Raw genomic sequence first — 22,305 nt, forward strand, 5'->3', positions numbered from 1 at the left:
CCATTTAGCTGCCTAAATAAGGGCTTCTCCACATGACAAGTTACTGTGTGGCAAGCCATGGTGTAAATCTACAGTGCATTAGCTTGCCAAGCAGTAATGTCTGTCTGGACACTACTAAAGCACAGTGAAATTCCCAGCGTGTGGCTTGGTGTACTGTACTTTCAGGCTGCACTCCAGGACTTTCAGTGAGCTGTAGCAGTGTCCACACAGGACATTACTATGCGGCAAGTTGGTGCACTGGGGATTCTCACCCTGGCTTGCCGTGCAGTGACTTGCCATGTAGACAAGCTAAGAGCCAGATTTTCCAAAATGTTCAAACCCTCCGCAGCTCCTATTGAGAACAAGGGATCATTCCCATCCCTCCTGCATTGTACTGAATTGCAGCTGCTGGGCATTGAGTACTTTGTAATATCTGGCCCGTTCTTAGGTGCCTAAATAGGCGCTGAACTTGTTGTTGGTGAATCTGGCCCCAATTGTTTAAAGTAGGACTGTCAATTAAGGAACATCCTTGTTTGAAAATTCATGCTCAGCCATTTAACTTCATGATCTTGGGCAAATCTCACCACTAGCCAGTCTTCTTCCTCAGTCGATCCAGTTGTAAAACTAGGGGCAATGGGAATTTGAGAGGAGATTCTCATCCTTTTTGGCTGGGAAGGGACACTGTATAAAAAGCTGCTAGCAGCAGCCAAATTAATTCTTTCCCTGCTCCTAGGACTCTCTAACAGCACCCAGTATTGACCCATAGTGCAATATTCTTCTAGAGAATAAATAGATATGAGAGAAAAATTCATAAATATCGGGGCAAATAAATCTCATCTGGATGATCTAGTATAGTGACCTTTTATTGAACCATATGTGAATTAGCTCCACTATATTATTGTGATGTCTTGAATGAATTCCTTTATGATAGATCATTGACTATAAAACAAATAAGGTCTCAGTTATTTAGCCATTGAATATTACTTCACATTTCCCAAAATGACTCTTCGCTTAGCTACAGGGACTGTATTGAAAGGATATGAACTGATCTCATCTATCCTGTTGTTAGTTTTTTTATCACTTGTCTAATAGTATGATTTCATTTATTTGTATTCCAGTGTATGCCCCAACTAAAATCAGGGCTTACAATTTAAATGCACAAGCCAGACAAAGCATGGGTGAAAAGAAGTACCCTTCTCCCCATTTTGCAGAAGGGGAACTGAGGCACGGAGAAATCAACATGTCCATCGAATAGGAAGCTGAACGCACATCTCCTGATTCCCAGCCCCATGTCTTAGTTACAAGCCTAGTCATGGGCAGCAAATGACTTTGGGGAGGTTGGGCCTGAGTGCCATGGCCCTGCTCCGCCCCCTCTCCCAGAGGCCCCACCCATGCTCCACCCACACTCCACCCAGGCCCAACTCCCGCTCAGCCACCTCCCCTGAGGCCCCCCAGCCTGCTGCTAGCACCTCTTCGCCACCTCCCCTAAGGGGGCCACCCACATGCATCTCGCGCCTCTCTCTGCCCCCTCACCGAGGGGGGTCCCCCCCCATTGCTCGTGTCTATATGCCTCTCAGGGGGCAAAGAGGCACGAAGAGTGGGCAGGGGGGACTGCGGGGGAAACAGCAGAGAAGCGCAAGACGCAGGTGGAGGAAAGTGGTAGAGAAACGAGAGGTGGGGGTGGGAGGAAGAGGCAGAACGTGGATGAGAAGAGAGAGTGAGGGCAGGGCCCTGGGGGAAGAGCAGGAGATGGGAGTGAGGCCTCGGGGCGGAGCATGGGTGGGGCTACAGCCTAGGTGCCCTTTTGGTGGTAGTGCTCCAGGAAAGGCGTAGCCTATTATACCTACTGCCCCTGAGCCTGTCCTTCCTGTTTGATTCTGTAAGGTTTTATTATTCCTATGTAAACTCTGCAGCATCATCCTTATTATTATTATTATTATTATTTGCAATCTCACCCTCCTAGGAGATACAGCTGTAATTATTTTACTTTGTAAAACATATTTTTAATGAAAAAGTAATTAAAAAGTTATTACCATATTGAATGTGTTCTTTGATGCGGAGGAGACCCTGGTTTCACCTTGGATCAGTGAGTGCTTTGTCTGAATTCACAGATGGTTAACAATGATCACTGATGAATGCCTGAAAATGAAAAATGGTACATTATGAAATGTTAACATTATCAATACAGAAAAAGGTTTAGTTTAAAAAAAATAAAATAAAATAAAGACAGAAGAAATATCCCTAGAGCTGAGGCACCTTACAGAGTTTGGAAAATTTTTGGATTTAATTTGAGATTCAGGAGTTGTTTTTTTTAATCCACTTACATTTTGACACCATTCATCTAACTCCTTTCTGAAGTCGATCACCCCTGTAGTGTGTAAATGAGACACGACAGTGAAGCCATGGGGAAAATAAGGCTGATGAAATGCAAAGAAGTGTTATTTATGCTGAATCTGTGTGGAAAGTGTATTTCATACTTACTTGATTTTTAAGTAATAACCAACATTGGAAAAATATACCAATATTTTTCTCTTTAATATTTCTGAACTTTTTTTTCCCCCTTTCTCCCTTGGTTCAGTGAACCTCGCGTTTTTTTCCAGCTTGACATCAGGGTTTGGGTGATGGCTAGAGCTACATGGAACATGTTTACACTGAAATGAAGTCACAATCTTTTTTGGGGGGGGTTGTTTTTATTTTTGTTCATGTGACTCTCCTTTCGCTCCCTACCATAGATGCTGGCAGCTCAAGGTTTGAAGTAGGCTTGCTAGAAAACAAGAATTCCGTATCTTCAAAAATGTTGAGGTTTTGATTTGAAATATTTTCATTCCACATCATAACAAGACCTTTCAAACTCTTTGTGGGACACAAGAGCGACTCACCCCAGAATAACAAATAGCCGGGTAGTCAGAGCATTCGCTGATTCAGAGCAGCTGTTTGTACCTGGGTCTCTCACATCTCACTGATGTGCTATAACTACAAGGCTACAGAGTCAGACATTCCATTCCTAATGAAAGTTTCATCAAAACCAACACGTGTCCCTGAAAGTTTCGGTTTTGACTAATTGGCATATTTCATTGAAAAATTCCCTACCAGCTCTACTTTGAGGAACTTTGCTAGGATTGGGAATTGAACCTGCTTCTATTTGTAATATAGCTGCACCCTGCTGAAATAAATTACAATTCAGTTTGTAGCTCCTTTTATACAATCATCCCATGAGTCGTCTTTCACGCACAAACTGCAAAGTTATACAAGGGGGGTGATCCTCTCTAGATTCCTCAAGGGAAGGATGGTGTTGTGGTGACTGCACAGGATGACTGGGAAATCTGAGTTCTGGCATACTATTTCCAACTCCAGAGTCCTGAGCAGGACTCTGGAACAACCAGAGAATCCATTGCACATTTTATACTGAATACAGTGCATATTGGGCCAGGACTTTGATGCCTGAGGGCCAAATGTTGATCGGTGCAGAGTACCTGGGACTTTACTGGCCTTTAGGTAGCACTTTGTGAAAAGTCTTGCAGTGCAGGCAGGATCACTGAAATCTATGCATATGTAGCACATGACCGAATCTTACTGGCTTAGTTAAAGGAGTTCTGAGTAAGTGAGACTGTAGCGGGGTGGTCACCTGCTCTTGCCCTGAAGGGCTTGAAAACAGTCCTAGGAGAGGGCTGAGGTTGTGAGAGGGCTGCTGCTGGGGAAAGCAGCAAGCCTCGGCTGATTGGGGAACCAGCCACAGCTGCGACCATGCCCCCATCAGACCGTGGCTGGCCCTATAAAGGCCAGTGAAGCAAGGAGCTGGAAGGACTCTCCTCTAGCGCTTGAGGGAGAAGGGCCTGGCTGCCTGGGAGCTGACAAAGGTACCTAGAGTGGGGCAAGGCTGGGGAAAGGCTAGAGGAGCTGGGGAGCTCCAGCCTGGAGAACCCCCAGGCTGCAGGCCTTGATAAAAACCAGAACAGGTACTGGGGCTACAGAGGGGTAGCCTGGGGTAGGCAAAGGCAGCAGGTCCAAACCCCCCTTTGCCAGTGATGAATGGCGTGTACACTGCAGTCCGCCCCAGTGAGCGGGGACTAGACGGTGACTGGCAGTAGCCATATGCTGAGGCGAGGTGGGGATAGGGGGTTGGAGGTTCCCCTGGGAGAGAAGACCCAGAGACTGTGGGGGTACTGCCAGGGGGCAGCCCCCAGGGAAACGGGCACTGGGGTCCAGGAGGGACATGGGGCCAGCAGCAGGCGAGCCACCGGCCTGCAGAGGGCGCTCTGGAGGCTGGCAAGCTAATTCCCAAGTTGACCAGCAGGAGGTGCCGTGCCCGTGAGTCATCACCACGCTATAGAGACCTAACACGCACAAACCCACCAAGATCCAAACTACTATAAGGTTAGTTAAATGCATCAAGTCAGGACAGAAAACACAAGACAAACTCTTGCTGCTGACAATAATCTGACCCTCTTGTCTTTATGCTTACCCTTTGCTCTCGAGCTATATTCACATTCCAGACATCAGGAGAGGAGATGTCTTCCCAAGCACCCTTCATCCTGCCCTTTTCATCAAGGAAGTCTAGCTCACCTTTCACACCACAAACAGGAGAACGTTGGAGTCAGAGGGAGAGGGTGAGGCATATGCAATGACAGATTTACAAGTCTCATGGCACTCAGACTCCAGGCTTGGCCACAACAGCAGTTCCGTACTTACAAAAGCTTGTGATGCATCCCTAATGATCTCACCCATCTGTATCAGACATTAAGGCTTTTGCTGCAGGTTATCAGGCGCAGTGGTATGCTAGCAACCCTGCTGTGTGTCTGATCATTCTCATGGACTTGGAAACGGAGCTCCCAGTTGTGCATATTATTCTTATCCATTATTTTAATGGTTGTCAGGATGTTTTCTTTACAATACGAAAAAAAATCAGACACAGATTGTGTCTCTGATTATGTGAGCAAAGGGAATTGGAATACAGTTAATCTCCAAGGTGGGAGGGTATAACTCTGTGGCGTTGTCCCTCCCACTCTTACCCCCCAATCCCTCTTCTGGAGAACCCACAGATAAGTGGGTTCCGTGGAGATTGAGGAGGAGCGGGTAGGAGTTCAAGATGAAACACCTAGAACTTTTGAATTTCTTGTTAACTTGTGGTTCTATTCTCCATGGGCATTCAGGACATGTTTTACTATGCATGCTCACTAGGAAGTGCTCACTCTCAAGCTAAGGCTCTAGTTCTCAGTCTGGACTCTAGTCATGATAAGTTTCAAATGTTACCTTTTTTGGTCATAGCTGGGGTCTAATTGATTTGTATATTTGTGCACAATTGGAAAAGCTTTAGTTATTGGTTTATTTAAAACTCTTCTAAACTGAGCAATGGCTTGCATGTAAATGAATGTAAATCATTACTTTACATGCACAATGTTAAACCATGTAAGCAGGGTTGCTGTTAACATGATTTAATATTGTGAAAGTGGGCAGTGATAATGAAGAGTCAGGTTTCTGTTTTATAAATAAAGTACAAAAAGCGCTTGTGAAAAAAGAAAACAATTAAGACAAAAGTAATGAGTCCAGATGGGCTGTAACAGGTTTCATGCAGCATGGTACCGCTTTGATTAGCAAGCCCAGTCTTTGCTACAAAAAACAGGAAGTGTTACATCTTTTCCCAAGGAAACTATACATTTTATAATTAATTTTGAAAGAAGATGCAACAGATTTTTAAATGACTCAAATTAAAAATTAATTACCTGTTTGGGTTTTTTGTTGTGTGATTTCTTTTGTGCTCAGGCTATTAACTGTCAGCAGGGGTAGGGAGCATCAGAAACAAGTTATGTTGCAGCATCACATAATGGCAGCTGTGCATAACAATGAGAAAACAGCTGGTGGCAAGAGACTTGCTGACAGCTAAGAAGGTGAGAATCGCCTCCCTGGCATGGCTCATTCATGTTCACCGAGCCTCGTGCCTGTGCCAAAACGTGAAAGAAAATTCAGAAGGACTTTGTGCCAAAGTATAGATTCATAGAAATGTAGGCCTGGAAAGGATCTTGAAAAGTCAAGTGCAGCCAGTGCTGAGGCAGGACCAAGGAAACCTAGACTATCCCTGACAGCTGTTTGCCCAACCTGTTGGTAAAAACCTCCAGTGGTGTGTGTGACATGTCATTCCATATTCTTTATGAAAATATGCTTATGATATGAATATGACATAACTGAGATGTACTTTGTGAGATCATTGGAAAGGTTATGATTTACTGAATGCAATTATCCTATTTGTATGCTTGTATCATTTCTGTATCTGAAATTAAGAATACTGACTATGTCTCTGTATTTCAACTATGCTAATTTGGGTGACGCCCACTGCCAGTACTTCAGGTACCACAATGGAAAAGCCAGACAGGGCGGATGGCCCATCAACAAGGACCCTGGACTGGAAAAGAGCTTAATCTTCCTGTGAACCTGTGGGTCAGCCTGTGAAGAATGGCTACAAGGGCCCTAGTACAGAGGCATGTAAACCATGTCATCTGATACTGAAACCCATATTGAATTTAGTACTTTTCCATGAGAAGCTGGGGGTTCGGGGGGACCAAGGACTCCTGCCTTGTGCAAATCCTATTTAAGGGTGGGGAGTGAGGTAATTCAGATCCTCAGTTCTCCCCTGCTACCCCACCCAAGATGATTGCTGGAAACAACTAAGACTGAACTGGGGGAAAGAACTGAACCCAGGCTGGAAGGGTATCTAGCCTCTGAAGAAGATTATTAGAACCACATTTAGGGTGAAAACTTGCATGTAACCAGTTTCTTTAGTGTATTAAGCTTAGTTTGCATGCTCTGTTTTATTTTCTTAGTGATCTGCCTTGTTCGGTCTGCTACCTCCTTAACTACTTAAAATTACACCTGTTACTAGATGACCTCCTGAGGTCTCTTCCAACCCTAATCTTCTATGATTATCCAAGTCATTAATGAAAATATTGACTAGTACCCAGAGCCACAACTTATTCTGGTGGGATCCCAATAGATGTGTCCTCCCACTTTGACAGCGAACCATTGATAACTACTCTTTGACTAGTCTTTCAACCTGTTGTGCATCCATCTTATAGTAATTTCACCTAGACCATATTTCCCTAGTTTGCTTACGTTCTTAGACTGAGCCCAGAAAACCCAAGAGAGAGACTGTATTCTGTGACCTGCTCTTATTGTGACTATGTCCCATCAATAGGGTTCTGCTCACCTCTATTTAGGTTCTTACATTGTGCCCGCGTCTGTGGTACGTGAGCAGCTCCCAGCAATGCATACAGTGATGTAACTAATAACTGTCCAGTGAAGTTCCCTGATCCACTTCTCTCCATTTCAAGTTGGTTCTGATTAAATAAGCACTCAGTTGCACTGTCAACTAAAACCTTAGACTCCAGATGTGATATCTAAAAGCCAAATTATTTAATTGCTCAGTTGCTTGCTTCCATTGCCCGGGCTGAAAGGATGGTCTTGTGGTTAGGGCACTGGACTGGATCTCCTGGAGATGTGAGTTTAGTTTATAGCTCTCTCTCAGATTTCATGGGTGACTTCAGGTCAATAACTCAATCTTTGTGACTCAGTTCCCCATCTGTAAAATGGGAATAATATTCCCTTTCTCCTACTCTTTGTCTGCCTCGTTTACTGAGATTGGAAACTCTTTAGGACAGGGACTACCGCTCACTCTGTGTTTGTACAACACCTAATACAATGGGGCCCCAATCTCAGTGGGGGCCTCTAAATGCAACCATAGCATAAATAAAAGGAATAACAGAAGTCAGGATTACAGCACATTGATGTAGCTAGTTCCCATAAGGTATTTGATCTATGGAAGAATACAGGACTCCATTCTCCAAAGCCGTCAGTTTTGCACTTGTTACCACCACTAATTTTTTTAACCCCCTTTCCCCCCCCCCCCCCAACAAATAAAGAGGAAGAAATAATCTGCCTGGCCTCGCAGCTTCTTTTTAAAATTATTTCAAAATGCTTCAACTCACCATCATATTCTCGGCTGCTGTTAGCCTCAGTGTTTGGGGTCACAAGCAAACGAGACACATCTGTTTTTTATATAAAGCAGCAAGGAAATATTTATACTGTAGGAGAACTTGTGGTTTTGCTTGCAGTGTCAAAAGAGGCCATTCAAAGTACAGCAAGAGACGCCAGAGCATCTGCAGACAGCTCTCTGGGCTAGATCAGCTCCACTGTATTTAAATGGCTGGCAACAGGCCACTAACTGTATTTGAATTTTTGCCCTCAGTAGGTGGTTTCACTCCACTAGAGCTCAACTGCATAGGGGTGGCAAAACCAGAGTCTCATCAGTAGTGTATATTCAATCCTCTGATGTGCTAGTTTGGTTCTAAATTATGTTTTTAATTACTTGGCATGATTTACAGAGTCGGCATCTCAAGGTCAGGAAGCGCTGTGAAGTCACACAACTCACTCGCCAGTTGGATTCTCTGCCATCTCCATGCCTTTCCTCTCTTCTTCTGTTTCCTTTCTCCCTCACCCTTACTGTCTCTCCTCTCTGCCAGCCCCTATACCTCTTGTGCTATGCCCCTTCTTCTATAAGCTCTTAGTGCTTTCTTGCCTGGTCTCTTTGGGTATGTCTACACTGTAATTAGACACCTACGGCTGACCCATGTCTGCTGACTTGGGCTTGCAGGACTGGGGCTAAGGTCTGTTTAATTGCGGTGTAAACATTCGGGCTCTGGCTGCAGCCCAAGCTCTGGGACCCCTCCCCCCTCGCCTGGGCTCCAGCCCGATCCCGAACATCTACACCACAATTAAACAGACCCTTAACCCAACCCATGCGAGCCCAAGTCAGCTGGCATGGGCAGCCGTAGGTGTCTAATTTCAGCGTAGACATACCCTTCATTACTTTAGCTCTCCCCCTGACTGCCAGAGTGTTTGGTTAGTAGAGGCTGGTGTCAACCACACTACAGACATTGTGGAGTATTTATGGAGCGACTTTACTGTGGATTCTTTTGCCTCTTACTGACACTGGGACACTGGGGTTGTCTCCTCTAACCCCACCAGGAGTCTCTGCAGGTGGGGGCAGTTGAGGGACTGGGTTTAGTCTGCTGGTTTCAGATCTTTGCAGGGCTAATTCAGGAGCTCTGAGCCAGGGGGCTGACAGGGAAGGATTCTGAATCTGTAAGGAGGTAAAGTAGAAGAGGGGAAAGATGGTGTACTGATGGAGTGGAAGGGTTCTGGGCGTGGGCAGGATGGGCAGATGGGAGTGGTAGAAAGTTAGTATGAGTCTGGAAGGGGTTGTTAAGCCTGTGCTGAGGACAGTGTCTGACCCTGGGAAGGGTTTTCAACATGGCAGGGGTCAGGTGAGCACAGGAGGTGATTTTTAGAGCCTGGCAGGGAGAATTTCAATGAATAGGAAGGGGTCCCACAGTCTGTGGGTTAGGTCAGAGCACGGAAGTGTGGGAGGGGTTTTCTGAGGAGGGAGAATGGGTTGGAGAGAGCTGAAGCGGCTTGGGTCCTGAATTGAGAGGGAGAGGAGTTGGCTTGACAGGGCTGAGTGTGAGGGAGCGGCAGGAAGGTGAATGGATGAACTCCTCCTTGTAAGTGTTCAAGTCTTCACTGCAGGGGGAGATTCAGTGGCTCTTATGCAGCCCGCTGGGGATTAGCTCTGTGAGTGACACTTCAGGGGATTAGGAGAAGCCAGAAGTCAGATTGACAGACCCCATGGCAAAGTACTGTTTGGGCCCTGGAGAACCATGAACTGACTATCACTGATCTAAAAACTCCCACATTCCAGTCTGTCAGCCTTGCACCTCATAGCCTAATTAGATGGCATTGCACACCCAATTAAGGATGATGAACCTCTCTATGCCATCAGTGAGGCATTGCTGTCCATGCCATGGCAAAACAGTGCGATGTGACACAATGAAGAGACTGCAGCATGCAACAATGATGCATTTTAAGACTTCTATAAATAATTAAAGGAGCTCATTAATTAATAAAGTGAAAGTGAAATTGAAAAAGTTGGAGGAGAGGGGCAGCGAATACCCACTGGAGGATAATAAGCATGTCCTACCCTTCCGTTTACACAGAGTCTTTTAGGGAGAGTTAAAAATGGCTTAGTGGCTTGAGCTAGGGAAACAAATCTTAGCTGGAAGGAAACCTGCTGGGAATAAGAAAGCTACTTTCTAAACCCAAGTAACGCTTGGGAAGATTTTTCAAGATTTACACACTCAAGTGAGTACAACATGGGATAAAAGAAGAGGAAGAAACTGTGGTGCCTGAGGATAGTTTGCACCAACAAATCTTTGGGGAAGAGATAAAATACAGCAATGTAGAGAAAATATCTTTCATTAATTAGATCATTACTAGTCTCTTATGGCTCCAACATGGGCAGCTTTGAAACCCTGGCTGCTATCAAAGAAAAGATTTACAGAAGTTCCACAAAGAGAAGAAGAAACAATAAAGTATAGTAATATCCCGACGGGCCATGAATTTGTCGAGTACACTTACTGCAAGTTACTAATTAAAGCAGTTTTATAATCAGAAGCTTAAATCTCTGCTAAACAGCAGCACGGTGCTTTGGGCCACGTTTTCAGACAGAGGTATGAAAAGTTGCATGTACCAGATATGCACATGTTGGCATAGGCAAGTAATTCCAAATGGAAACCCATACGGCTATGGAGGGATAGCTCAGTGGTTTGAGCATTGGCCTGCTAAACCCAGGGTTGTGAGTTTAATCCTTGAGGGGGCCACTTAGGGATCTGGGGCACAATCAGTACTTGGTCCTGCTAGTGAAGGTAGGGAGCTGGACTCGATGACCTTTCGGGGTCCCTTCCAGTTCTATGAGCTAGGTATATCTCCATATATTAAGTTACCCATTATGCAGGTGCAACTGCACATTTTATGTGCATAACTGCCTCCTTGTAGCCCTGCATGCATGTTTCATATGAGCCCACTTATATGCCTATTTTTAATCATGCGGCTCTTTTGTGTGTAAAACCACAAGGAGACGTACTCTTAAGTGCAGATCTCAAATGTCTAGCGGGCAGTGGGATTTAATGTGGGCGAAAGGGCTGATTATTTTGGTATCACTGTCACATTGTGGAAGGATTTGTGGCAGGGACTTTGGGGAGCCGTTATGACTCGCAGTGGTTCTGACAGGCAGGACTATCTCTACTGCATTAGTGCTCCAGGCCCTGATCCTGCAGGGACTCACTCACATGCTTCGCTTCATGCACTGTGCATAGTCCTATAGAAGTCAAATGAATTTACTCACAGTGACTCAAGACTCGGAGTAAGTCTTTGCAGGATCTTGACCTTAACGTTGATGGGATCTAGACAACTCCTTCCCTCAAGATCCAAAACACACCCAGGTATCCTTTGCACTGGACCCTTTGGTGCAGCTGAATAGGTTCACAAGATTAAAGGCTTCTCTATCTATTCTTGATAAGGTGCTTCTCATTTTTGGTGTTTAAGCTGTCACAGGATTTTGGGACACCTATGTGAGTTCACTTTGAGGTGCAATGTGCTCCCTGAAATTTTTTTTTAAAAGAATTATTATTTGCATTAGAGTTATGCCTAGAGGACCCAGCTGAGATCGGGACCCTGTTTTGGTAGGGACAGTGCATGCACATAGTCAGGGATGGAAGCAGTCTGAAGAGCTTTCCATCTAAAACAAGATGGAGGAAAGGAAGTATTATTACCCCATTTTAACTTGTCCAAGGTCACACAAGCAAGTCTGTAGCAAAGCCAGCAACAGTATTTCTGAGTCCCAGGCCAGAGCATTAACCACATGTCCAAATTTTTCTTTTTTCCCATGGATTTCTGTGTTTCCATGGATTATATATGGCTTTGACATAGCCTGTGAATTAGCTGATATTAAAGTATCCAGTGATAGTATCGTGTATGTAGTGGGCCTGTCTTCTGCTGTCCCTTCTGCACATATTGCTGATTTCATATAGTTGAAATGAGAGATGCCTGCTAGACATGAATGACACATAAGTGACAGGAAATTGGTGCTTTGCTGTCCATGAATTCTCATCTATTGAGACTTACTCTCAGCTATCTTGGAATGTATCTGCTGAATCTTTCCATGTAACTGAGAGGTAGGGTGACCAGATGTCCCATTTTTAAAGGGACTGTCCTGTTTTGGGGGTCTTTTTCTTATTACCCCCCACCCCTTGTCCTGTTTTTTCACAGTTGCTATCTGGTAAGCCTCCTGAGGGGAGATGAGGTGCATATCTATCCTAAAGGAAGGAAATGCTGGGGGTGGGGTGGCAAGGGGTGAGGTGAGGCGGTTCAGCAAGTATTAAATGAGCATGATGCCTGTGATCTTGTAAAATCAAGAACATTGAAAATAATACCAGGTAGTTGTGATAAAGGGCCGTCTCTTTTTACTGCCAGCCCAATAGCTGATCTCATTTCAAATAGTTATAATCTGATGTGAAATGCCCTTTGGATTTTAATGTCGCTATCGCTTTAAAGACCTCCATTCTCACTGCGAAAGCAGAACAGATAAAAACAATGGCTAACAGGAGACCTTTTCACAGTCAAAGTATACTAGTGCAGTTGGGCTCCCTCTTCTGGCTCTGAAGTAGTCATTAGCTTAGCCCAACAGAATTCCCGGAGCTGTGCTGGGAGCAAGGGATAAAAGAGCACAGACGGAGAAAATTAACTTGAACTTTCAGATGACATTAGAAATGCATGTTACGAAACAGAACCAATGTTTGTTCAATAGAAAAGAAAAAAACAGGTAGGGAAACACATTTCATTTTGAAGCTTCTAAAAAGGGGTGAAAAGACTAGAACAAAATTCAAAACAAAACTATTTTCTGGGCAGCTCCAGACTGGATCACAACAGTTGTTTAACACCACACAGCAGTCTAAAACACATTTTAGCACTGGAGATAAAGAAATCTTTCCTTCTAATTTGTGTGCTGCCTTCTCTCCCCCTACATTTCTGACTTTGTCCCCAAGGTGACCTTCAGTCATGAGATCCCTTTCAGGGTCCACACAGCATCTTGCGACAACGTTGTAAATCCACCACGATGGTATCGCAACTCACGGATTTGCCTTGTTTCGACCTGAAAAACGTACTAATTCTATGCCCTAAATTTTCAAAGGTGACTCGTGATTTGAATGCCTCAAATGAGCGGAATGTGCTAGCCGTCTGCAGTAACTGAAACCAGGAACAAAAGAAATGGAATTTAAGATCTCACACTAAAAGAGTGGATAAAAGATTGTAGGAAAATTGTATAGTTATTAATTACCACTTCATAACAGTTTTAAAACACTGCATACATTTTACAATTGATGAATGAAATAATAAAGGTATTGTCATCTGATAGGGGGAAAAAGCCTCTGTCCAATTCAGAGATGATTTATTAATATAAGTAATCAATAGCGGTAGGCCCATGTCACTTTTATATCTAATTTAAACGTTCAGGTCTCAGTGTACTCATTCAATCATATAATAGATTTACATATTTTAATTATATTTTATGGATTCTGAACATAATGTAATTAAACGGGCTTTTTGGCAGAGATGATTAATGAATGGGTTGTACACGACACTGTATGAAATGGACTTCAGTATACTATGAGTTTAAAACCAAGTGTTTGTATAGCAGCAGGATCAACCGCACACACATGTTAACAAGGAGACTGGTTGCAAGGATACTGATGCACTGAAGTGAGAACCAAAAACTACCAGAAATTAGAGTGAGGAGGCAAATCCTTTTTGCTTCTAATCCTCCTTTGTTTTGAATGATTAAATAAGGGATACTTGGAATATATCAATACCTAGGCAAACATATCCCTGATCAAACCACTGATCTGCCAATCTGACATCACTTCAGCTGCCAAAAGCGTGATGCCAGATTGGCAGATCAGTGGTTTGATCAGGGATATGTTTGCCTAGGTATTGATATATTCCAAGTATCCCTTATTTAATCATTCAAAACAAAGGAGGATTAGAAGCAAAAAGGATTTTTGGCAGCTGAAGTTTCAGAGGCCACAAGCCTCTCTTCCTAATGGCTATAGCTGTGGTAATGCTGTACATAGTGAGATCACAGCTTTCATGTCAAGGACCCCAAAGTGCTTTACAAATAATAATCATAATACCTAGTGTTTATATAGGGCTTTTCATCCATAGATCTCAACGAGAGGCAAAGTATCATCCCCATTTTACAGAGGGGGAAACTGAGGCACAACACGGCAAAGTGACTTGCCCGGTGTCACCCAGCATACCAGTGGCAGAGCCAGGAATTGAATGCCTGCCCAATGCTCTACCCACTATGCCACATTGCCTCAAACAGCATTACTTCTCAGTGAAATGCCATTCCCTGCACAGAAACTGTTTAAGACAGAAGGTTAAAAAAGAACACTGAATCTGAAGAAAACTGCAGGGGAGATGCATTCATTGTTTCCAGATCTTGCCCTTTTATCACAAATCTCATGATAATTAGAGGACTCAGTCGACAGCACCTGCAGGACTGATGGCTACTATTTCACCATGGTACAAGAAGATAAATCCGGAGGACGTACAATTGCCGTAGGATGGCTACACTTAAAAGGCTTAGATTTCCAATGCTGGGATACACGCATAATAAATCACATAATTAGTGTTTCCCTTAAAGCCCACGCTGCTTAGCCAAGTGACTACATGAGCATCTCGGCTTTTTTTTTTTTTTTAAGTGAGTTTTTAACCCACATGGTTGCAGAGAAAAGTTTGAAAGTGTGACCCAGGTTCAAAAACAGAAGGCAAAGAAAAAGAACCCCAAATTCATTACAAAAAACTCATGATTTTTAAGCAACTGTCTATTGGGGGGGGGCGCTAACACACAATTTTTGGACATTTGTAATTATACAGATTGGAAATTGACTAACACTTGTCATGAAAGGATTTTTATTTGATCAGTTTGACATCTCATCCAAAGATGGCATCTTCAAGAGTATAGTGTCCTCTAATACCAAATTGGAATGTTGATTCAATACTGATTCAAATGGGATTCAGGGACCCATCCCTGAAGTAGCCTAACTTATTTCCTCATCTCCAACTACTGGTCAGGCCCACCACTTCTTAACTCATGAGCTCTGACTAGATCAAGGCCCTAAGAGGGACAGCTTACAGGCCTGTGGCATAATTCAGATTCCAAAAGAGAAAGGATAATCTTGCGATTAGGGTACTGGATTGTACGCTGGCAGATATAGATTCAATTCCCTGCTCACAGACTCCCTGTGTGACCTTGGGGAAGTCACTTATTCTCTCTGATTCATTTCCCCCAACAGATACAAGGCGGTAATAATACTCCTTTGACTGTCTTGGCTATTTAGATTAGGACAAGAACTGCTTCTGAATATGTCCCAGTACATGTATGTCACATAGCACAATGAGGCTGCAGTTTTAGCTGAAGCTCTACTAGGTACTACTAGCATACAAAATACTATGGCTAATAACAAAAGAAGAAACGGCAACATGTCTTGTGATTTGTTGGCCTCTAGTTGTTGAAAGCCTCTGTCTGTATGTTGATTTTTGTAGGCAGTGCTGAATTACTCTACAGTTTTTCCTTTTCCTTATATAAAACTATTCTCTAGAGCCTAAGCCAATAAGAAGTGGATAGAGCTCTATAATGGTGATAAATCCCATGATGTGGGTTTTGATGAGGTTTGTACTTCTGAGATTTCTTCCCAGATTTAGGGGAAAGAATTAATTGTGGTCCGTTCCTTTCCTGCTTTATCTAAAACAATTTTGCCCTTCACTGTTCTAAATTACATTGTCTTCCTTTTTGAATGTTCCATTCCCTACACTCTTGTCAACCTGCACAGGTGTTGTTTAAAAATAGAGAAGGAGTGGAATGAGGTCCCCAAAGTTTTGGGTGTTGATTCAAAGATTCTCTCATCCACTGCAATGCGGAGGATTGCACCCATTCTATGGGCAAAATCTGGGCCCCATTGAAGTCAATGGGAGTTTTGTCAATAGGGCCCAGGATTTCATGCCATTTACTTTTCACTGCCTTTCTCCCTCTCTCCACAACACTGATGATTACAATGTGCAGCTTAACCTGGTAAGGGATCATCATCTTCCCCAGAGGGATCTATTCTGGAATATTTCACTCTGTGTCCCGACTTTTGTGACAAAACTAATGATGAGACAGAGTTGCTCTGAAGTTGGGTGCCAAGGGTCTCCAAAGACATTTGGGTCCATGATTTTGGTTCAGCCTGGCACAGAAAGAAGGGCCAACAGTAAGATTATTGGTGGTATCCATACTCTCATGACCATTTTCACAGAGCTCTAGGGTGCTGGGATATGGTTCATTTTTCTCCCTGAAAAAGTCCCAAAAAGACTCAGGATTCAAGTTACATCAAAATAATGCCCAAACCTAGGCAAGGTAGGGCTGAATTTCAAGCAAACCTGGGCTGGGTTTCAAGCAAGCAAAAATGTAGTGGGTTTGGCTAACTACAGACTATAAACAGTTGATGCAAATGAATTTCAGCCTACAGAATTTTCATAGCACATATTAATTTGAGGTCCCCCTTACTCATGCTAACTTTGACTTTTCTCTGCAAAAGATACCAGTGGAATGATCGGATTAGTAGTAGGTCTTGTGCTAGCTCTCTGTGGTCTGCACAGTGATTAATTTCACTCTTAAGCCTTCTCTAGTTCAGGAACAGAGGTTGTGGTTAATATGTTGTTTAACCTATTTCAACCATAAGAGACAGAGGTTAACACCTTTAACACGTGTTAGCTGGTCAAGGTCAGTCCTAAATTTAATCTCATCTACACTAGCAGCACGGTCATGGTTGACATCATATTAGCTAAGACTATCTCACCCATGACCTCTACAGAAGTACTTTCCTCCTCTTTGCCCAAGTCTATCTGCAAATCACAACACTGATTTAATTCCTTTTTCTCAAGAAACAGAATATATCAATTTCATACTGTTGCCTGTGTTTAGCCTGTCAGAAACCTGTCCCCAAGGTCTCATCTCTCATGTGGCAACACAACTCCCTGCAGACTTGCAGTAACTTCCAGCCCTCATTTGCTTAGTAAACATGCTGTGTCCTGTATAATATAAAACATGTGCATCTCATACACTGATAAAATGACTTCTGGGCTAACACAGCTACTTAATTCCATTTTGCCATTGATTTGTCATTTTAAAGTTAAATAATAAACATGGATAATAGCCAGGAGACTGAGGACTCTGCTTTCTCTCCCTCTAGATTTTGATTTATGTGTTTGTTTATTTACTGATAAATTTAAGTGCTCCCGATTGCATTTCACACATAATCCAAGCAAATCCCAGGGATTTACTTTCACAATTGATTAGAAAAGTCAATGTTTTACACAAAGGATTAAAAAGAGAAATATCTAGAAGCCTTGATGGAATCTACTTATGAAAACAATTATCTCCAATATGTCCTCCGGCACCAGAAAATCTATGTCAAGTATACCAAAGCACAAGAATGCTTAATATGATTAATGTTACAGATACTGTTGTAATTAGAGTAACACACTAATTTGCACATTGCAGGACTGCATCCTAGGCTTCTCACTGAATCAGCACACACTGTGAGCTTACCACTTCAGCCTTTTATTTTGTAGTAGTTTACTCCTTTAGAATTTGCTTAAACAGTAGGCGGTGTTGGTTCCAAGCAGGCAGAAATCATGACTGAATGGATAATTATAATACTTGGCTCTTTTAAGACACTTTTCACCCATAGGGCTCAACATTTTCCAGATGGTGAAACTGCAGCAGGGAGAGGTGAAGGGAGTTGCCCAGTGCCACAGAGCAGGACAGTGGCAGAGAGCAGAATTAGATCTCCACGCTTTTTATCCCATGCCCTGTCCACTGAGACCGCACTGCATACCTGAGCTGAGCCTGTCATGTTGGAAAATTCTCCCATCCGGGACCAGTAATTTTAAATGTTTGGGGGTTGCTTTGGATGGATGAATTAAATATCAATGGTGGTTCATTATTAGGGTGACCAGAGAGCAAGTGTGTAAAATCGGGACAAGGGGTGGGAGGTAATAGGCGCCTATATAAGACAAAGAAAGCTCTGAATATCAGGACTGTCCCTATAAAATCGGGACATCTGGTCACCTTATTCATTATCAACATCATGGTAATAATAACTAGCTCCCTATGGAAGGATCAAGACAAGATGAAGCACTTTTCTCTATGAATCACTGCTAAAGAGGGACTAAGAGCTGCTATTAGAGGAACAGACAGAACCAGACACTGAGAGAAGCACAGATACGCCAGCAACTAACTCACCTGAAGGCATCCCAATTAAGTGGAATTACTGTTCCCATTAAGCAGCAGCCATTGCTGCTAAATCACTACTCTGGGAGACATCCTGATTAAGTGGAGATGAAGTTCAGTACGCCATGGGTTATTGCTTACACACTCCAGACTCCAGCCCCACCAATTACAGTGACCACTTCAAGGCAAGTGACCGAACATGAGATCCAGTAGTTCCTGCCACACACAACTGAGCTAAACAGATGCTCTCTGGAGATGTGGCCAGGGTTGGTGGGAAAATCCATAACCAGGAAAGAACCTTGTGGGGCTGGCTGACAGGATAACTGGTGGTTTCTTCCTCAGCTTGCACTTAAGACTATCCCTGGATGCTTTTGAGGTTGGCCCGTCACTACCAATAAGATTTATGCACAATGCACCTACAACATGTACTGTGTCCATTTGAATTTGCCCATTAAGCTTCCCTATCCTCAGGGGAAAATGCATGTAAATTGTACACACGCTGGGCCACATAATCAACAATAGACTTAGGGATCTTGAGACACTCCACTCAGAGCATTCTGACCATCTCTGCCCTGTTTGCTCCAACCCTCCCACCCGCTCCTCATAATCTCTCTTAGCCTCCACTTCAACTCCACACCTGCTCTGTCCCCTTTCCCTTCCTTTTTCATTCCATTTAGCTGACCCCCTCATAAGCAAACCCACTCTCCCCTGTGGGGGAAAAAACCCACATCAACTGAACAAAACCCATCAAGACACTCACAGCTTGTTTGCCATCATCACATTGTTCAACTCTGTTGCTGTGTCCCACCCTTTCCCCCATCCTGTGTCTATCTTGTCTATTTGGACCTTACTGCCTCATTGTTTCCTTGTCTGCCTGTATCCATGTTTTCTCTTGTCTTATACTTAGTCCTTGCCCCAAGGAACTTACAATCTGTCTTTTTGTTCAGTGTTCATACACCATCTAGCATCATTGGGGTCCTGATCCATGGCTGAGGCTCCCAGATGCCATGGCAGTACAAGTAATAAATAACCATCATTTACTTCATTCCTGTGTTTGGGATAGGTACAAGGAGGTATAAGGGAACAAGTGTCCTTAAGGCAGGACCCTGCCCAGCCTATGATGTAAATTAGAGCAGCTTCAGGGTTATCTTACTCTCTGCTTCCCATGGCCCCCCAACGTGGGCTCTGAAAAACAGAGAATAGCCATGAAGCTGAGCACTTCCGCCCTGCCGTCGTCTCACACCTGATATGCCAGATGGAAGCAGAGCCAGTTTAGAGACCTTACACCAGTTCCGCACAGGCTGAGGAAGCATTCTGTGGAGAGGCATTTCTGCCCCCCCGGCCCTTTACACTGCCAACATGATTTAAAGGTGCCTTTGTGCAACCAAGAATCAGGTCCGCTCTTCTCATTCTAAATCCACCAGTCTCGGTGAAGAATTTGGCTTTGTCAAGCAGTGAGAGCTTTATTTTTTACCCAGCAATTCCTCTTCTGTATAGATCTTTGACCTTTAAATGAAGGTGCATGCCAACAAGAATCCGGAGCTTGTTATCGAGACAATCTGTGGCACTAGCTGTGTGGTAATGTCCTCCCGAGGTGATGAATCAGATCTATCAATGTCTAGATACTAAGGCTTTTTTTATCCTTGCAAACTCAGGGCTTTCCAAATCTCTAAGCCTGATCAGAGGGAGAGCACTACAAGAGCTTACTTAAATCTCAGCAAGTGGAGCGGGGAGGGGGAACGACTCACTTAGAATAAAGAACACCACTTTTTTTCTTGTGAAGATAAAACATAACTCCAGGTACATGAAGCACAATAAAAGCCTTTAGAGAACAGAAGAGATCTTTGTCGGGTATTGTATCTCATTTAGTACCATTGTTTCACTGTATGCATTTGAGAAAGGAAGCCATTTATCTTGCTGCTCTTTGTTTCAGGGTGTTCCCCTTCCCCCCCTCCCCCTGTCTTCCCCCCGGATCGCCCCCATGTGGATTTTCAATTTTATTAGAAATTGAATAGCTGATGAGGTGCTAGGCTGATCCATGCCCCCTGTAGGCAGACTTTAAAAATGGGGTATTCTAACGCAAAAGCTTTTTTATTATTATTATTAATACTAAAATCTACAAAAAGAAGAACAGGAGTACTTGTGGCACCTTAGAGACTAACAAATTTATTAGAGCATAAGCTTTCGTGGACTACAGCCCACTTCTTCGGATGCATCCGAAGAAGTGGGCTGTAGTCCACGAAAGCTTATGCTCTAATAAATTTGTTAGTCTCTAAGGTGCCACAAGTACTCCTGTTCTTCTTTTTGCGGATACAGACTAACACGGCTGTTACTCTGAAACTTGTCATTACTAAAATCTAATAATCCACAGTTTATTTTCCATTGCAGATTATTTAAATTGACACAAAATATATGCATCTGTGCTTTAGGTAAAATGTAGGCTCAGGCCAAGATTTTCAAAACTGGATGCCTAAAATTTGATACCTTAAATCTATGTTGAGGCACCAGCAGAGGAGACTTTTCAAAGGCACAAATGGAAGTGAAGCCAATTGGATTTCCCTGAAGATGCTGTAAGTTTATCATTTTAGGTTCATAGCACATGGCTAGAATTCTGTACCTAGCATCACCAAAAACCTCTATGGGATTTCTCCATTTCTCAGTGTATGCACCAAACTTACAGTAAAGTTAATGGGAGTTACACACCAGCACGAAGGAAAATCACAGTCCTGTTCTTTGCTTCTCTGAGCAGAAACCACTACAGTATTATACCTCTTGTACTCAAAGTCCTAGAAAAGTCATGTCAACTAGATCACTAGAAAGACTGACCTTTGATTCAACTTGATGCAGATCATAGTGCTCTCTCTGGAACTTGACAACATAAATAAAACATAGAAGTTGCCAAATATGATCAAATCATAAATCCAAACAGTCCAGTATTCACTGGCTAGGATCTGATGCTTCAGAGGAAGGAAAAGTCTTGACCCACACACCACAAATTACTTTAACTACTTTCCTTTGTGTATTACTGTGACATGGAGGAAGGCAGATGGAATTCTTTTCCTACCCCCTTCATGCAATCATCTGACACCTACACTCGAGAGGTTTGAATACCCATACAATATTGCTGCTGAAAATGTCCTTGACTAACATGAAGCTGTCTGAATCTTTTACAGCTTCCAAATTTATTTATGTTAAATTTCACTTTGCTAATCACAAAAGGAAGGAATGTTGTAAGCATTTGGGAAACCTCATCGATCGCTGATTTAAAAAAATAAATCATAATTTGTACTTCTATAGTAGCATCCACCATAGGAGCACAAATCACTTTGCAAAGACTTAATGAATTAAAGTGCTCAGTCTGTTTAGATCGAAAGCTCTTGAGGGCAAGTACTGTCTCTCATTCTCTGTGAACACCCTGCACTGCACAATGGAACCCTGATCTCAGTTGCAGCCTCCAGGTGCTTCTGTACTCCTCCTCCTAATAAAACTCATCTAGGCAAATCGAAAACAAAACATTAAGGGTGAGATTCTGCCTCTCTTATTCATGTTGGGCAGTTCCTCATGCTGCAAGTAGTGCTGTTGATTTTGCTGATTTCCCTGTGTTTTTCTCCATTTACCTCAATCTTTTGTATTAACTAAATAAAATTACATTTTTCACAGGCCAACCATCAGTGAGCTTCAAGGGCCTTTTCTTGTGACCAAATTTGTTTTTGTTTTTTGTGATATCACTCCTTTAGATCGGAAGAAACAACAAATGCTTAAGTGGGTTGTGAATCAGCATGTTGACTAAGTGAAGTAACTCCCCATACAGTAATCACCAATTCCTCAGCTACACCCCAGTGCTGAGAATCATTTTTATTTCTATGTTCTTTAAAAATAGGAGAGGGAAGCAATGTTCATGGATGGACAGTATATGAATTGCCTTCAAAATCCAAGTCTGTGTGTAGATAATTTATAAGCTACCCAGCACGGTGGTGGCTAAGACTTTTGCCCACTAAACAGCTCACAAATCAGTAGTTTCCTTGAAAAAAGATAATTTTGAAGAGGGAAATGGGATTGGTTTGGATCATTATGTTCTCCCTCTAGGGTAGGGATTTGAAATTTTT

The sequence above is a fragment of the Malaclemys terrapin genome, chromosome 18 (assembly GCF_027887155.1).
Source record: "Malaclemys terrapin pileata isolate rMalTer1 chromosome 18, rMalTer1.hap1, whole genome shotgun sequence".
Classification (NCBI taxonomy): domain Eukaryota; kingdom Metazoa; phylum Chordata; order Testudines; family Emydidae; genus Malaclemys; species Malaclemys terrapin.